Genomic DNA, 17997 nt, shown 5'->3' on the forward strand with positions numbered 1-17997 from the left:
AGCTGAAATTTGGGATATACCCTATTTTCGAAATGCCAAATCGATTGGAACCGGGTTCAAACCGTTTTGAGTAGTTCTGGAGCCTCCAGCAGATTTTTGAAACTCGAAATTCCCACAAAATTTCATCAAATGGAGTTGGAAAGCCTAAATTTACTCTGAAAACTAATTTCAGTACGCTACGAAGTCAACAGCAGGTGAATTTCAAGTCATTTTGGAGCCTCCAGCGACCTTTTGAAAATTACTGGAGCCTCCAGTAGATTTTTGAAACCTGAAATTCCGACAACATTTTTATGAAATGGAGTTAGCAAGCTGAAATTTACTTCGCAAAATAATTTCAATACGAGAAGAAGTCAACTGCATAATGTTTTCAAGTGGTTTTGAAGCCTCCATCTACTTTTTAAATTTCAATTCTCCAAAAAAAGCCATACAACCTTTCAAAAAGTTGCTGGAGGCTCCAAAACGACTAGAAATCCACCAGTAGTCGACTTCGTTGTGTATTGAATTAGTTTGTAAAATGAATTTCGGCATTCCATCTCCATTTGATGAAATTTTGGGAAATTTCAAGTTTCAAAAATCAACTGGAGGCTCCAGTAATTTTCAAAAAGTCGCTGGATGCTCCAAAATCACTTGAAATCCACCTGCAGTTGACTTCGTAGCGTATTGAAATTAGTTTGCAGAATGAATTTCGGCTTTCCATCTCCATTTGACGAGATTTTGGGAAATTTCAAGTTTCAAAAATCTACTGGAGGCTCCAGTAATTTTCAAAAGGTCGCTGGAGGCTCCAAAATCACTTGAAATCCACCTGCAGTTGACTTCGTAAGTTCGTAGCGTCTTGAAATTAGTTTTCAGAGTAAGTTTCGGTTTTCCAACTCCATAATTGATAAAATTTTGTGGGAATTTCGAGTTTCAAAATTCTGCTGGAGGCTCCAGAACTACTCAAAACGGGTTGAAACTGGTTCCAATCGATTTGGCATTTCGAAAACAGGGTATATCCCACATTTCAGCTTTTTTGGTCAATTTGGTAAGATTTTGGTTTTTCCCTCATTTTTAGCCTAAATTTGATTTTCAAAAATTCACCAAAAATCGAAAAAGGCACTTTAGCACTCGAAATTTTGACAATTGATAAATGGTTGCCTGATCTTTCGATCTACTTTTGTACGGTTCAAAAAATTTCGTGCAAGTCATATGTTGGAACGCAAAATCTGCGATCTCGGCTGACCTGTCAATCAAAATGGTCGCCATTTTGTAACTAATGCCACTTTTTTTTAGTACAAGGGTTAGACATGTTCCTTAGGACTCCCCCTTTAAGAAAAAGGTTTTCCCTCGACCGGGGGGGGGTGCTATAGATCCTTATGCAGGCTCTCCGACCATGAACTTTGCCCCCTACAACATTGACCGATGATTATTATTCATCTGCTTGACCGTTTTTAGATTGTTATCACGAAATTCCAGATGCTGGAGCTCAAAAGTAAATTTTTGACACAATTTTTAAATTCCACAAAAACGTGAAAAAATCAAATTTTCCAAAAAAAAAACAAATCAACGGATGACCAAATTTAGCAGAGACCTTCAGTTTGAGTTGCAAGTTACTCAGAAAAAGTTTTAGCTCCGAAGGTGGCCCTGGAGGGGAGATTTGAGCACTCAAAAAGAGGGAATTTTCAACTACACAACCTGTTTTTGGAAGAGTGACCCAGTCCCGAATGAAAGTATTTGAGATTTCGTATCGATCTATGATACTGCCGTCAAACTACAAGACTACTTTAAATGTTATACTAAGTATGACCGTTGAAAATTTTCAAATCGCTTATTTTTGGTTATAGGTAAATATCATGTTTTGGATTTTTTTTCTTCGCAAATGTTTCGCATTAGTAATGCCAAAATATTAAAAGATATAGCTCCTAAAACTAAGGAAATATTTTAGATCGCAGTGGTGCCAATTTTTTGGTTAGGAAAAGAAGCTAAAAACTTGTGAAATTTTTTCAATTTTTTGCTAAAATTGTCCAAAAAACTAAAAATTTTGGTTCCCTCTCCAAAATTCTCATTTTTTGGCCAAACATTGCCCAAAATGATGCTTTTTTACCCAAAAAAGTCCACAAAAATCTCTAAAAAGTAACTCGTTTTTGCTAAAATTGTCAAAATTTGTTTTATATTTCCAAAAATTGACAAAAATTCTTGTTTTCACCAAAATTGATAAAAAATTTCGCGTTTTTTTACTTAAAATTTCCAAATAATTTCACTTTTTTTTACCAAAATTGCTTAAAATTTTTTGCCTTTTTTCTAAAACCCAAAAAGTTTCCCTTTTTTCAAAAATTTTCGTTTGTGCCAAAATTTTTTAATAATCTTGTTTTTGGTCAGAAAATGCCTAAAATTCTCATTTTTTTTGCCAAAAATTGTTAGAAAACGTTGCTTTTTTTATCAGAAAAAAAGTCAACAAAAATCTCGAAAAAGTATCTCGTTTTTATTTGCTAAAATTGCCAGTTTGTTTTTTTATTTCCAAAAATTGACAAAAACTCTTGCTTTTCACCAAAATTGCTTAAAAATGTTGCCTTTTCTGTACTTAAAATTCCCAAAAAAATTCACTTTTTTTTGCTAAAATTGTGTAAAAGCTTTGCTTTATTTCGTTGAGATCTGAAAAGTTTCTCTTTCAAAAATTTTCCACAAAGTCTCGCGGTTTCAGTCCAAAAATTTCCAATAATCGTGCTTTTTGTCAGAAAATGCCTGAAATTTCACTTTTTTTTCAAAAGTTGCCAAAAAATGTTGTTTTTTTTATTTAAAAAAAAGTTGACAAAAATCTTGAAAATGTATCACATTTTTGTTAAAATTGTCAAAAATTTGACTTTTGTGCCAAAAATCGTCAAACATTCTCGTTTTTCTCCAGCATGCGCTACAAGATTCAGCTTTTTTACTTGAAATCCTCAAAAGTTTTCACGTTTTTTTCCCTCCAAAAAATGCTAAAAAAATACTCTACCTTTCATTGCTATAAACTCCCTCTTTTTTCACAAAAACTCTGATAAGTCTCACATTGTTGCCAAAGTTCTTTCTTTGAGGGCCGGGCCTAAATCTCCCCTCAAAGGGGACCTCCAGAGCTAAACATTTTTCAGAGTAACTTGCAACTCAAAATGAAGGCTTCTCTGCTAAAGTTTGTCAAAATCCGCCGACCTTTTTTTTCCTTTTTGACGATCCACCCACATACACCGGTTTTTGACGCTTGGCTAGTTCGCGTGTCTGTCATTCCCTTCACCTTTATCAATATTGTGACAAAGTATTTGCCAATAGTCGAGTCTCGAGTCCATTTCCAGGAGGAAACTGCGGCACAATGTTCGCTTTCGAACAAGCATTGCGATATGATGGACATACAATCATTAACCGTGTAGGTACTACATAGGTCTACATAATACACTATACAGTACCTAACTGGCCATCGCCTGCGGCCGCTCCTTGAAAAAGAAAGTACTGCAGATAAGGCCGCGAACCTCATTAGCTTTGCTGGCGTCGTCGTCGTCATCGCGGACGACAAAGTGAGCAGCACGATTAACGCATTCGTAAATACTACGTAGTTGAGTTACGTCCCCATGTGTGTGTATGGACTGTGTGGACAATTATTACATCACACGAGATATTCGAGAATTCACTATACATACACACTCTATAGTGTCACGATGTTAGGATAAATATTGTTATATTTACTCTCGGCGGACTCACCTATGTGTATGTTGCACAGCACACCACATACGTAAGCTAACACAATAGAATAGGTACCTAACTGTGGAGAACTTGAGAAATGTGGGTCATATGGCGATGGGTTTCTTCTTTCTTCATGTCTATATACTTCTTGTTCATGTGTTGTTTTTTTTTTGAAATGCGTCAATTTTCTTATCAACTTATCCGGGTTCTGATGTGTGTAAGCCAAGGTGTGAATCTGGCTTACAATTTGCTCGTCAATTTCCCCATTTACTCGTACATATAATGTTTTGAAAAAACAAAAGACGAATCAAGGATAAAACGCTTTGATGTTCGTACGACTCTTTTCTCTCTATTCCAGTATTAATAATATAGGATGAGCTGACGGTATTCATAATTAATATTTCATTTATATAGCGTTACCTACTCTGGATAGAGGGCTTCGTATACGACGATTTTATTAAACGTTCCAAATATAGAATCTATAAAGCGGTTACGTAACTCGAACGCACACACTCTTCTTAAATAGAGTTAAAGAGTTATGTACCTACTCGTCTTATCGACGAACTAATATATTAAATTCCCACAGGGAATTCGACGGCTTATTATCGCGCTCACGCTTTAGTCCGATATTTGGACAATGAATAGATCGTAATCGCGTCTAAAGAAGATCGCGCTTACGTAACCGGTAAAAGCAGCGTGGTATCGCGGTGTACGAGTATATTATCAATGGCATGTCATGTAGGTACCAGCGGCATGCAGTTGCAACAATGTGCATTTTGAACATGCTGCAGCACCGCTTAGCAATCAGGTAGAGTTTAGTACCACGCCTAAAGGGGTAATTAGCCTTTAGCTTTCTTTTCCACATTCGGATACCCTTGAAATACTGTATGTACGAGTATAAAACTGCTGTGTTTCGTACAGGTAGCTGTGCATGTGTTTACCTGACGAGCCACACGCAGTGACCTACAGAATTAAAAAAAACTCGTATTTTAGGTAATCCGTACGAAATACGAGTAGAATGCGATTATCTGTTCGGGGTTTTTGGCGTGGGAAGGGGGGAGGAGGGTGTTGATTCCAAATTTACCCTCGTTTTCACGTTTTGAGTCGTTGGAGTCATTCGATTAGGGCTCAAAATTCGACCACACGACTCGTAATGTTGAGATCTATGACCACTTGTTTGGTGGTGGGAGGGGGGGCTTCACAGACTTCAAATTTGACTGCATTCTATATGGTTTGAATCGTTTGAGCCACGTGGACTGGGGACCAAAAATTTAAATAAGTAATGACAGGGTATCTAACAGGTACTGAAAGTAGTGAAAAAGTGGTAATTTTAAAAATGGGTAGTGAAAGTGGTGCAAAAAGTACCTAGTATTCATCAGAGTTCAACGGGTACCCGGATTGCCGATTTTCCGGGTTCAACCCGGAAAGGAATCGGCTACCCTGGTACGGAATCGGCTACCCTGGTAGGGAACCGGGTAGTGGAAAACAATGAAAAATGCGACGTTGCCAAATCAAACTGATGAAAAAATTTCATTTTTATATAGCGATCCTAGTGGAATTTATTTGAACTACTCAAAATGACGTCATTCTTTGAAAATTTTACTACCCGGGTTGGAATTGGAACCTGGTAATTTTCAGACCCGGGTAAGAATCGCGGATCCGGGTACTCATCGAACTCTAGTATTCATTCATCGTTGAACCTTCGTGGAGTGAACATCTCAGTGCACTCATACAATGTCTTAAAATGCAGGGCTTGCAAACCGAAACCAAAACTGAAACCCCCAAAAACCGATTAAAATTGCTCAAAACCAAAACCAAAACCGAAACCAGGAGCGTTATTTTCCCACAACTAAAACCAAAACCAAAACTGGGAGCGTTATTTTCCAAAATTCAAAACCGAAACCGAGAGCATAACCGATTGAAAACTGAATTATTGGTTTCGGTTTTGGAATTTTTCAGGTAATTAGCCTAATTAATACTGCATTTTTGGTCAAAATTGAGTAAAAACTGATGCTGAAGGTGAAAAGGCTTGAAAACTAAAAAATTTGACAAATTTGGCACTGCCAAAGTGCCATTTTCTAGGCACATACACAAAGTATTTGAAAAAGTGATCACTTTCTTGGCCTTCTTCCCTCTAAAAAATGAAGAAAAAAGGAAAAACCGAAACCAAAACCAAAACCAAAACCGTTTCCTTTGAAATAAAACCCTTTAAGCAAAACCGGAACGAGAGAGATAATATTTTAAAAAACCTAAACCAAAACCGAAACCTTTATTTTTTCAAAAAACATAAAACCGAACCAAAACTGGGAGTGATATCTATCCGGTTTTCAAGCCCTGTTAAAATGCCTAGTAATACATATTACCAATCCAATATTGAAGAAATTGATTGATAACAAGAGGGCCTTACTAGCCAAATTGGAATTAAAAAACGCCAAACCTCAAGTTCCAAACAATGGTGAATTCCAATTACCTAAAAGAGCTGTTAAACATCCAACGAATGTTGCTCCACCCAACATCTCTTTGAAAAACAAATCCAATTCCATTGCAGTGGAAGAACCTAAAGAGAATTTGTTGACTTCAAAAGATAGTTCAAAGGTTAGAATCCCTCCGATTATTCTCCCCGATGTTGCAAATTATATGTGACCGTCCGCGATAAAACCGACCATCCGTCGCAAAAAATTAAAAATGTTTTTGCCTATTTTTGGGCCTTAAATGGTTTAGGGAACAAAAATTCGCGAAAAAAAATTTTTTAATTTTTGCGGCAGATGGTCGGTTTTATTGCGGACGGTCACATATGTCTCTAGAAACTCTTAAAATTACAACAAAAAAATTTGAAACCAAAACAACAAATCAGGTTCTCAAGATATTCTTGACAGACATTGATGATTTTCATAATTTGACCAGAAAATTTGAAGAAGATAAAAGATGATTCTTTACATTTTAGTAACCCTAAACAGAAAAAAAATTCTGTGGTGATGAAGAATGTCCCCTATTCGATTACAGATGACAAAATTCAAGATACTTATCTTAAAGAAAGCATTCCAGTTCTAACTGTCCACCGTCTTTACCAAAACCAAAAGCTGATTCCAGTCCGTGCTATTGATGTTCATGCAAACGAAGCAGGCAAACGAATGTTTGATCTTAAAAGTATCTCCCATGCTCTCTTTAAAGTACAAGAAGAACGCCAGAAACCCAGTGGTCCCGTTCAATGCCATAATTGTCAAAATTTTGGACACACAAAAAACTTTTGCAGACTTGATCCATGTTGTGTCAAATCTGTGGGTGGCAGTCATTCAACTTTGGCCTGTGAGCATGGAAACATAGCTACTCCAAAGTGTGCAAACTGCAGTGGAGACCACACTGACTGACCAAGATGAATCTTCCTACATTAATTGCTACATCAAAAACTAGTAATTCATCTTCTTCAGATCTTTGTAAATTACAACCAAGAGATTGTGCACAAGCAGTTTTAGCTACTCAAGTTACTCAGAGCTATGATGTTCTCTTATCCCAATTTGTTGTGATATTGAAACCCTTACTTCCTTTACTGGAAACCCTTCTTAAACAACTTCTTCTCGTCATTCGCAATGGTAAGTAATAATCTCTTATTACGTCTTAATGTCATTTCCTGCCTTTCAAATTTATCATAGAGACCATATCAACAACTCTGCTTGTGGCGGAGTAGCTTTCCTTGTAAGAAAAAGTCTATTTCATCACCATTTATGTCCATCAACAAACACTTCATTTGATTCTGTAGGTTCACGACAGCACGCTTATGAACCCATGTGTGGGTAAATCTTGCATAAGAAGTTAACCAGTAGGTTTACCAGCCTGGCTCACTTTGTAAAGGCTAAAGTTGCATAACAAGTCAGCCACCCGTTTCAAACTAGTTTTGTCAAAGTTAGCTGCGCGCACCAAATGTTTCTCAGAGATGTTCGCTAGATGTAGTACTAACATGAGGCCTATAGAATAGGAAGTACTGGTGGGCATACCCAAAGCCCTGTTGAAATTGGGTATGCATGATGATAAATTTGACTAATGATTTTTCTGCATTTTATTGCTCTATGGGAATACTGTTGATACCAAAAATTTTGATGTGATTCAGACTTTTTGACAACCAAGCAATTTTCACAAAATTCAATATAGTTCAAAAAATTTAAAAATTTTTTTGACAAAATTTTCTCCAAAAATTTTTTATTCTGTTTCTTGATAGAGATAAATTAAGTATATATTTCAATGACTGTGCAATTAGAATTGCAATTAGTTAATTAGAACAAAAATTGAAAATGATTTTAAAAATTTTGAAATTTTGAAAAATTGGCTCATAAGCCTGCCGCGATGCCTATATATATTCTGTGTCTATTGAGCATCATCATCATCTGCATTATCACTCGAAGACTTTAACTCATTATTATTATTACAATCCTCTTCACCCACATTAATTCTTGGCAATCTCAATGCAAAAAACATACTACCATATGGGGTTGCCAATCAACCAATTTTAACCGTTCAAAGCTTCTAGATATATGTTCCAATCTTGGTTTGGTGATCAGCGCTCCTAATGTTCCGACTTTCTACCCCTATCAAACTTCTTATGAAGCTGATATTTTAGATATTGCACTTCTAAAAATTTTTCCCTATTCTCATGAAAGTTCAGTCATCACAGACCTTGATTCTGATCATCTCCCTGTAATCACCAAAATTACACTTAATGATAGAATTCTTTGTCATACTTCCTCTTGTACAACCACTGACTGGTCTATTTTTAAAACAGAGCTGGAAGAGCTTCATTCTATTACTGAAGAGATTCTACAGAGCACACACGCGGGGTATGGGTGAGACTTTTAGTATGTTGAATAGGACGCCTTCCACCACAGTATTCTGCAAAAAAAACCTTTTGTAGGAATTAGTCCGAATAAAAAACCTAAAATGACTGGACTAATTAATTCTTGGTATTTTTAATAATTTAAACACTTGAGCAGTCTGTGCAAAATTATTCCCAAATGAGATATTTTCTCAAATTTTGGTCGTTTTCTGATGGTCTATCAATTTTTTAAATTTTTGAGTGATTTTCACATTCGATTTTACAATTAAATATTTGTATGATACTTTCTTTGTGAATATTCATTTCTAGCTCTTTATTAAACGTCGAGATAGTCAGGATTTTTACTTTAGCCTTACACCATTATTGTTTCATCGACTCATTGTACATATATCTGTTGAATGATCAACCATTTTATAACTAACTAATCCACCTTAATTTTTTTTCTTGTTTCAGGTGAGTACAAATTTTCTTCCAAAAATGATAGAATACAAACTCGCATATGAGAATAAGTAAGTAATAAATTTTATAACCCCTATGAGAAAAGTTACATAAGTCACTTCTACACCTGTGATCTTTCATTTTCAATCACAAATCAAAAAAATGCTTCTAAAATCACGGAATTTGAAAATCAGCTGAAATAATTGTCCATTAGGTACGAATCGAGGTGATCTGATTTTCCCAGTACAAATTTGGAAACAGTTGATCAAATTTTTGAGTTCGCAAACGATTTTGGTTTTTATTTTTAATGAATTTTTTAAAAATTAATCTTGGTTCATTCGAAAAAAAAAAAATCAAAATTTTACCAAATAAACCAAGAAAGCTGAAATTTGGTGTGTGCCCTGTTTTCGACCCTCCAAATCGATTGGAAACGGCTTTGAACCATTTTGAGTGGTATAGCTCTGAAGCAACCTAGCAGATTTTTGAAAATTGAAATTTCCACAACATTTTACCTAATTGAGTTGTTAAAATGAAATTTACTTAGTACCCCATTTTTAATATGCTGAGTCGATTAAAGGTGGTTTCAGAGTGTTCAGGAGCCTTCGGGTATATTTTGGAAATTTCAGAACCATCCAAATCAACTTTAGGGTATTTTTCTTTCAAAATACAGGAGATCTACCAGGTAGTGAAGTACCTAGTGAAAAAGTAGCGAATTTGTTCAAAAAGGTAGTAAAAAAATTAAAAAATTCAAACGCTCAATAAAAACTTTCAAATTATTGAAAAAATTGATTGAAATTAAGAAGTATGTACTTTGTATACAGATCATCTTCCTATTTCAATCTTTTTGAAAATTTGGTGAAAACTTGATTTTGTTAATTTTGTGTGTGTGTGGGGGGGGGGAGGTCGAAAGTATAATCTAAATCGCCCACCAAACAGGTCAAAAATTGTTTCAAATCATTTTAATATGTAATTTGATGAAACATCATTTGTCAAAACTGTTTATGGCTGAAAAATGTGTCTAAAATTTGAAACAGTAAACAACAAAAACAGGCTAACAGAAGTAATTGCATGTTGACGAAAATGAGCAAAACTAAAATTTAGTGTTGGCACATTTCTCAAATACCTAGTTGAAAATGGAAACAAAACAGCAAAAGGGGCAAGGGGCGGATAATAAAAATATTTTTTTCAAACAATGTTCATGAATTTTATTGATCTACTAACTTAAAATTGGGATGGGAAGAAGATAAGGGTGGCCCTCATTTTGAAAATTTGAATTTTATAGTCCTCGATAGCTGAAATATTTAATTTCAGACCTTTTTCTACTAAAATATTTTAGAAAATTTTTCAATCATATTTAAGGTATCAGGTTTCTTGATACCGATACAATCAAATTGTGAGGGGTGAGGGAGGATTGAATGCCCAGAACATGTTGAAAAAAAACAATTCTAGGAAGGATACAGCTAAATTCTTCAAAGAGGAATTTCCCTTCGTCCAGCCAATTTAACGAGCAATTTTTTCATTACGAGCATAAATGAAAAAAAACGGAGCTTGGTAATACTGATGGAAAGATTACTCGTACAACTACATATAACTCGAGTCCAACGCCATGTGAAGTACTCCCTCTAATTGGGGCTAATTTATAAAGAAGATTATAGGGATACTTTTTTACAAATTGAAGCCAAATTTTTAAAAATGTTTACTCGGGTAAAACGGTGGATATTCCTGTAGGTGAAAACAGGATACGAGATGATCTAATCCGCTCGAATAAATTATGGGAAAATCTTATAAACACGATGATATATGTACTCTCATTTGAGATAAAATGGTCAAAAGAACGAGTAAAAAATCAAAGATAAAAGGTCACTTTATCAATTTTCCGCTACGTTTACGAGGTCATCAATTACATACGATCGAGTCGAGGAAAAAAACGCGATGTAGATAAACCTATTATCAAGTAAGCATTTTAAATTCGTCTGTAAAGATCGTACCTATTCATTTCATGCGTGCAATGTGACTGACCGGTGCAAGTGGTGCAATGTACACTATGAGTTTCTGGACGTGATTTTATGTGGAAATTTCAGACATTTAACATACTGCATTACAAGAGTGTTCGGCTTTGGACGTTTTCAGTTCACTTTTGGAGTCATTACAAGGGTACATGTCCCGGAATTGGGGGGGGGGGAATTATCAAAATATTTTCCTCTATAGCGCCGACGAATAAACACAAGCTAATTAGTGCAGCTGTAATTTCGTCCAGTCAAGTCGAGTCTTATAAGTGTCTTTAATGACGTGTGTGATTGTTAGCACGTTTTGGACACAAGTATATCTATTATAATTCGTCAGTTTGTAAATGACTATACACGTCGTTAATTTGTGCAGCCAAAACGCGAAGCGATAATTTGTTCATAATTCACGGTTAATTATCTTCGTTGAAATGTTTCCGAATTTGATTTTAGTTTTTGGAAATACACATCACGATTATTCTTGTTTTTCTCTTTCCTGAATAGGTACGATTAGATGCAGAGAAGGAAAGGAAAAACGACGGATGGTTGAGCTTCAATTCGTGAATTTGGTTTGTTTGCTCGATGCCGAAAAATCCACTAATTCGTTTGCATACATAGACTCTGGTTATCTAACTATAAGGAACATCTAGTAATAAGGCCGAGTAGAGAGTGGAGGGTACCTGTACCCGGTGTATTCTTTTAGCAAGGTTATTCCGTAAAATAATCGTTCGCGATGATACATTAAAAAAACGTGTACAATTTTTTTGTTCTGTTATGTTTTAATTTTTAACATTATCATCGAGTTGATAGACGCGAGTATTATTTCATTGTTGTATTTTGATAAAGTATGTCTACGCAGCTAGACACCGTACGCAAATTATGACTACTTTTAGAACGATTTTGATGTTCCATCGACTACCTGTTCATGTTTTTATGAAAAATATGTATCTATCGCATGATATGTTCCTATTTGGTTGTGAACGAGCTATTAACGAGTTCTTTTGCTTGTATATGTATTTAATCGAGAGAAACTGGGAAGGGAGATGAATCTACGGATTTTTAGTTTATTACAGTGTATTGCATAATGAAGCCAGTGATATAGTCCGGCATATGACAATAGGAGTAATTGCACCCCCCCCCACCGATCCTCCGGGACAACTTTTTTCTTAAAGGGGACATCCTAAGGAACATTTCAAAGCAAACTTGCCCAAAAAAAAGTTGGCCTTACTTACAAAATAGCGGCCATTTTGATTGACAGGTCAGCCGAAATCGCAGATTTTGCGTTTTAACATAAGACTTGCACGAAATTTTTCAAACCTTACAAAAGTAGATCGAAAGATCATGCAAAAATTAACCGACTGTCAAAACTTCAAGGGCTTAAGTGCGTTTTTCGATTTTTGGTGAATTTTTGAAAATCCAATTTAGGCCAAAAATGAGGGAAAAAATCAAAATTTTACCAAATTGACCAAGAAAGCTGAAATTTGGGATATACCTTATTTTTGACATGCCAAATCGATTAAAAACAGTTTCAACCCGTTTTGAGCAGTTCTGGAGCCTCCAGCAGATTCACCAAAAATCGAAAAACGCACTTTAGCACTTGAAGTTTTGACAGTCGATTAATTTTTGCATGATCTTTCGATCTACTTTTGTAAGGTTTGAAAAATTTCGTGCAAGTCCTATGTTAAAACGCAAAATCTGCGATTTCGGCTGACCTGTCAATCAAAATGACCGCTATTTTGTAAGTAAGGCCAACTTTTTTTGGGCAAGTTTGCTTTGAAATGTTCCTTAGGATGTCCCATTTAAGAAAAAAGTTGTCCCGGAGGATCGGCGGGGGGGGTGCAATTACTCCTATTGTCATATGCCGGACTAATATGATATTTCCAAAAGTATGTCTTAATTTACAAACGTATTGTATTTTTAATTGGTAGAAATTTTTTCAGAATTTTATTGCTCTCAGTTTCTGAATTGGCTTATTTTGATTATAAGTAAATTTTTTCTGACTCCACATTGAGATGTAAGGGACTATAGGAACGAATGTATCGACACCAATGGAGGGGTTGAATATATCAAAATTTTGAAAATCATACTATTTCCTTCAATTTCAAAACTTTTTTCCATTGCGTTGATTTGTAAAACTTGATGTGTGGTTATATGCTCCCAAAAATGTGGAGATTCTGGAAACATCACTGCATTCAAAAACTGGGGACAACCTGCAATTTGGGTCATGAGCGATTTGGAATGGGCTGTGAAGGAAAGGTTTTCACACTTCTACTCATGCTGTCTCAAATCTCTCAAAAACAGGCAGGATTTACCAATGGAAGCGGCAAAAATAAGCAAATCCTCAACCTCAGAATGCTCATTGAGAAAGCTTGCTGGTACAATGTTCTTGCAATGTTATGCTTTGTGAACTACCTACAAAAAAAACATTTGATTGTGTTCAGTAGCAGAAGTTATGGCAGATCCTGCTGGAGATGGGTACTCCAAAGCATCTCTTGTGGCTGATCAAACAACTGTATGAGAAGGGATCAAATACTTAATTTCTGAGTCAACAGGACAATGTCATGAAAATTCCACGCAGAAAAAGGTTTTTGCGAAGGTTGCATATTGTCTCCTCTTCTATTCAACATCTATGGAGAATAGAATACATTCATCTTTTGAGAATTCCGTAGGTAATGGGCCCATTTGGTCGTTTCTATTTATCGAGATAATCGTGTTTTTAGTGAAAAAGTCGAGAGAATTGATAATCGAGGTTTTGATGGATTTCGATGTAGAACATATCAGACTATCGCGTGTTTAAGTAAGTATCAAGGCTGCAGGTGCGCCCCAAGTGGAGAAAAATGGAACTAAAGTTTTTCCAAGAAGGGCCCATTTGGTCGATTTTGTTTTTTTTTCGGCAGCGCTAGCTGTGTGGCACTGGTAATGGATTGCGGAGCAGGAGGTGTGGGTTCAAATCGCACCTTGGGAAGAAATTTAAAAAAAAATTTCAATGATTTTTATTTTTACAAGTTGAATTTTGACAGAAAATGGAATTTAATAATTTTTTTTTGCTTTTGAACAGAGTAATGAATTTTTATGCCAAATTTTAATTTATTAACCATTGTTTTTCAGGCTTAAAATACTCATAAACATGAAAAGATTGAGTAAAAAAAATTGCTATTGCAGGTGGGTAGTAATATTTGACATCAGAAACAATAATCTTCAATTTTAGGTATGAAGGTTTTGGGATTACATGAAATTTCAGCTTTTTTCAGAAAAAAAAGCTTTGAAGGAGATTTTCTCAAAAGTTGAGCTTTTCAAATTTTTAATTATGGAGTTTTTTGGAGTTTTTTTTGCACTTTTTGGGCTTCTATCCAGCTCATATGATTGCTCCGGAGGTATGCTTCACCCTTCCCCCCTCCCACCCATAACTCAACATCGACCAAATGGGCCCATTACCTGCGGAATGACACATATGTAGATGACTCAGATGGAGCTTATGAATGATAAGAAGGTGCCCTGATAGGTGGCAGATGGATCACCATCCTCCAGTACGCTGATGACACAGCTTTGGGGGTCTCAGTGTGGTAGTGGTTGGCACGTGTTGGCCCAAAAGCCTGAAACAAGCCTGAATGCAATGCTACACTATGAGTGACTTGTTCAATCACTACATTCATGTTGGGCGCCAAAGAAACTGAGCTCAAAACCTGACATGAATGTAGTGATCACACAAATCACTTACAGTGTAACGTTGCATTCAGCCTCATTTCGGGCTTTTGGGCCAGCCTGTGCAGCCCACTTATAGAGTACATGTCTGTGTTGCTCAAGTGCCAGGAGGAAATCAGTGCAAGATACAGTCTACTGATTAACAGGATGAAAACAAAGATGATGATAATTGACAGGCTGACCAACAACTTGCCAGAGATCCAGGAAGTTGATGAAATCAAAGCCGTGAAGCGATTCTCCTACCTTGAATCCATCATTGAGAACACCAGTGGATGTGAAGCTGAGATGAGTCACATCTGCCACTGCAATTACTTGTTTGAAACAAATGACATGCACAACCCAAACAACACCAACTGTGACCAAATTTATAGGACATTTTTAGACCCGATAGGGGAATTTACAGAACTAAGATTTAAACCTGTGAATATCCCCAGTAGTACTTTCTTATACCTGAGTCTCAGGTCTGCAAATGCCCCAGGGAGACTTTTTGATGCATAATAGTGACCCATGTGCCCAATTACAATTTTTCAAAATCAGTTTCTTTTGGTTCAGAACCATAACCATGAAGTCACTGCAGAAATCCTTTTATAAGTTTTCAACCTAACAGAAACCGATTCTGAAAAAAAAATTGGTCAAAAGGGTCTCTATATAAGAAGCAGAAATTGTGTTTATACGTTCCAAAATTAGGTTGAACTGTTTTAATGGTACTTTTTGAAAATATGTTTTCCAAAATGAAGCTGAAGGCTTCAACACGGCTTCAAGGCTATTTTTAGTTAACACAGCATGTTGAAATCAGAATACAAAACAAATTTTAGCTTTCCAAAATTATTGGGTAAAATTTTGTGGAAATTTAAATTTCCAAAAATCTGCTTGAGGCTCTAAAACTGCTCAAAACGGTTCGAAACTGGTTTCAATCAATTTTAGGGGTCAAAAATAGGGCACATGCCAAATTTCAGCTTTCCAAGTCAATTTTGTAAAATTTTTCATTTTTGACCCAAAGATTTTCAAAAATTTATCAAAAATCGAAAAATGCAGTTCATCTTTTCGATTTTTCCTGGTAGTTGGGATACCTCCTTTATCAGGGTGTGTTCCCATCCTTCCATTTTTTTTAAATGGACTTCCTGGGTGTACTCTAATGGTCAACTTCGATGGCTCCAATAATTAATGAATAAATATCCCCTACTCTTCACTATCAAAATGTTCCATTTTCTGTCAATTTTGAGAATTCTTGAGCATACAAATTATTACTTCAAGAACACAAGCGATTTACGCTTGGAGAATAATTTTAACCCCTGCTGTGGTTATGCAGTGCGTAGGGGGGGGGTTGTTCCAAAATGTTTGAAAATCATTAAAATTGTCCAATTCTGGAATGTATTTTTGATTTTTGAATTTAGATCAATGCTTACTTTGATGGTATGAATTTGGGATATGAAGTATTTTGAAGAGTTTGGGGAGGTAGAGGACGCCTAGTAGCTCCCTTAAAATTGAAAAATTAATAATTTCGATGGTTTTTGATTATCCTATTGACTTTTTTTTTCTCTAAAAATAAAACCGTTATAAAAAGCGACATATCTATATATATAATACCTGAAAATTTAAATTTTTAATGATTCGACTCGCCATTTCAACGTTCACTCTCCTCCAAAATTTTAAATTTTCGATATTTTTTTGAAAAACCTCGTGAATGATTGAATACAAAATATGCAGATGTACTGAGGGGGGGGGGATTTATTTTTACTTTTATTATTTTTGGGAAGGAGGAGGGAAAATGACGTGCCAGGGTATTTTTAGGTATTCTACAATGTGTAAAAAATTTCCCATAAGTGTCATATGCCTGGTGATTGGTGAGAAATACAGGTATAGAGAGAGGCGTACTATTGACTTAGTCAGTTCCATGCTGGGTCATTATCGACTTGTTGGAATGTCTTTAAAATGCGGCCGGTAAAAGAGGAGAAATATTTTATTTGCACGAGATGAAATAAGCGAAATAGCCTCAAGCTGAGGAGAGCAAATCAACGTTTTGCCATTTGGAAGGCTTTATTTGTTTAATATTTAGAATGTGCCTAGATCTACGTGTAATAAATTATCAAGTTGATTGGAATCGAGTATGTAGGTAGCAGTTGGTCGTTGAATTTTTTGTCAATGAGGTGCGATTTTTTTCGAATTTGAAGTCTCGTGTTTGATCTCACGATCAGGTAAATTTGTGAATTTTTTTATCTATCAGGTTGGGCCCCAATGAGGGAGCTCAATGAAATAGAAATCTGCATCAACTGACTCAAAAAGCTTATCGAACTACCTCACTCAAGCAATGAAGCTCATTTTCCAATCTTTGGCAAATTTTAAAAAAAATTGAGCAGAGACTTTTTGAAAACATTATCGTTGCATATTTTGCAGTTTTACCATAATTTCAGAGTTTTTTTTTTTTTTTTTTTGCAAACCAGTAGTGAAAAAAGGGACAAGGGTGACTGAAGAATTAAACAATCGTACAATCTGATTTGAAAGTGATTTAGGAACGAGTACCCATAACTTTTTAATGAATTTGCATTACATATTTTACGTTGTTTTAATTGAAAACGTTTAAAATCCTGTAGTGTAATACAACCAGTCCGATAACTATTTTTTTTCGCACTCGACGTTTAAATTTATGGTGCGAAAATTTTCGATAAATTTACGTAAAATAAAAACTAGAATTTTGAAAAATTCATCAAAAGTATAATACTTTGTAACTTACCGATTCCAGTAGATCTTCAAAATTGATGCAAGCCAATTTCCTTTTGAGCCAGTCGATGAAAAAAACTGTAAAAAAAGTCACGTCGCCGATTTCGACTCGGTTTCTATATCCAGATTACACCTTGTGATGTTTTTTTCTCATCGATTTGCGACAAAAGTATAACCGAGAAAAAAATGAGTAGGTAGATAATTTCACATCGGTACGAATCGAGACCCAACTTACACTACACGTGCGTAATAATTACTCGTGATCGTATTTTTGTGAGTATTGTGTGGAAATAAATCTCCTTGAATTATTGTGTTCTTAGGTTTAGAGAGAAAAAAAAACTGGTTGCATAAGCTGACGGGAACATATAAGAGTATACGAACTGGTTATCGGAAAAAAACTTTTTTTTTCAAGTTTTCATTGCAGCCAAATGCGTGAAAACTGGAATCGAAAAGTTTTTTAATCGATAATTAAACGTAGGTACATTAACAATAATATTTCTCGAAACCCTAAAGCGACGTTTATCCGTTGATTGTTAAACATTTACGGCGCGATTGATTTATTAAGAGCAAGTTCGAGCGGTATTTAAAGTTCCAGTTTTTATTGTTATTTCCGATTACGAAAATAAG

General features: G+C 35.5%; 1 protein-coding gene across 1 annotated transcript in view; it reads right to left on the bottom strand.

Moving 5' to 3' along the window:
• The window catches only part of LOC135845031 (putative fatty acyl-CoA reductase CG5065), a 31264-nt gene extending 13537 nt beyond the window's left edge, over positions 1–17727 (bottom strand). The window contains exon 1 of the mRNA XM_065363475.1: positions 17384–17727. The gene's annotated coding sequence lies outside the window, so the exon portion shown is untranslated. The remainder of the gene's footprint in view (positions 1–17383) is intronic.
• Between the last annotated feature and the right edge of the window lie 270 nt (positions 17728–17997).

Source organism: Planococcus citri, chromosome 4 (assembly GCF_950023065.1).
Source record: "Planococcus citri chromosome 4, ihPlaCitr1.1, whole genome shotgun sequence".
NCBI classification, from domain to species: Eukaryota; Metazoa; Arthropoda; class Insecta; order Hemiptera; family Pseudococcidae; genus Planococcus; species Planococcus citri.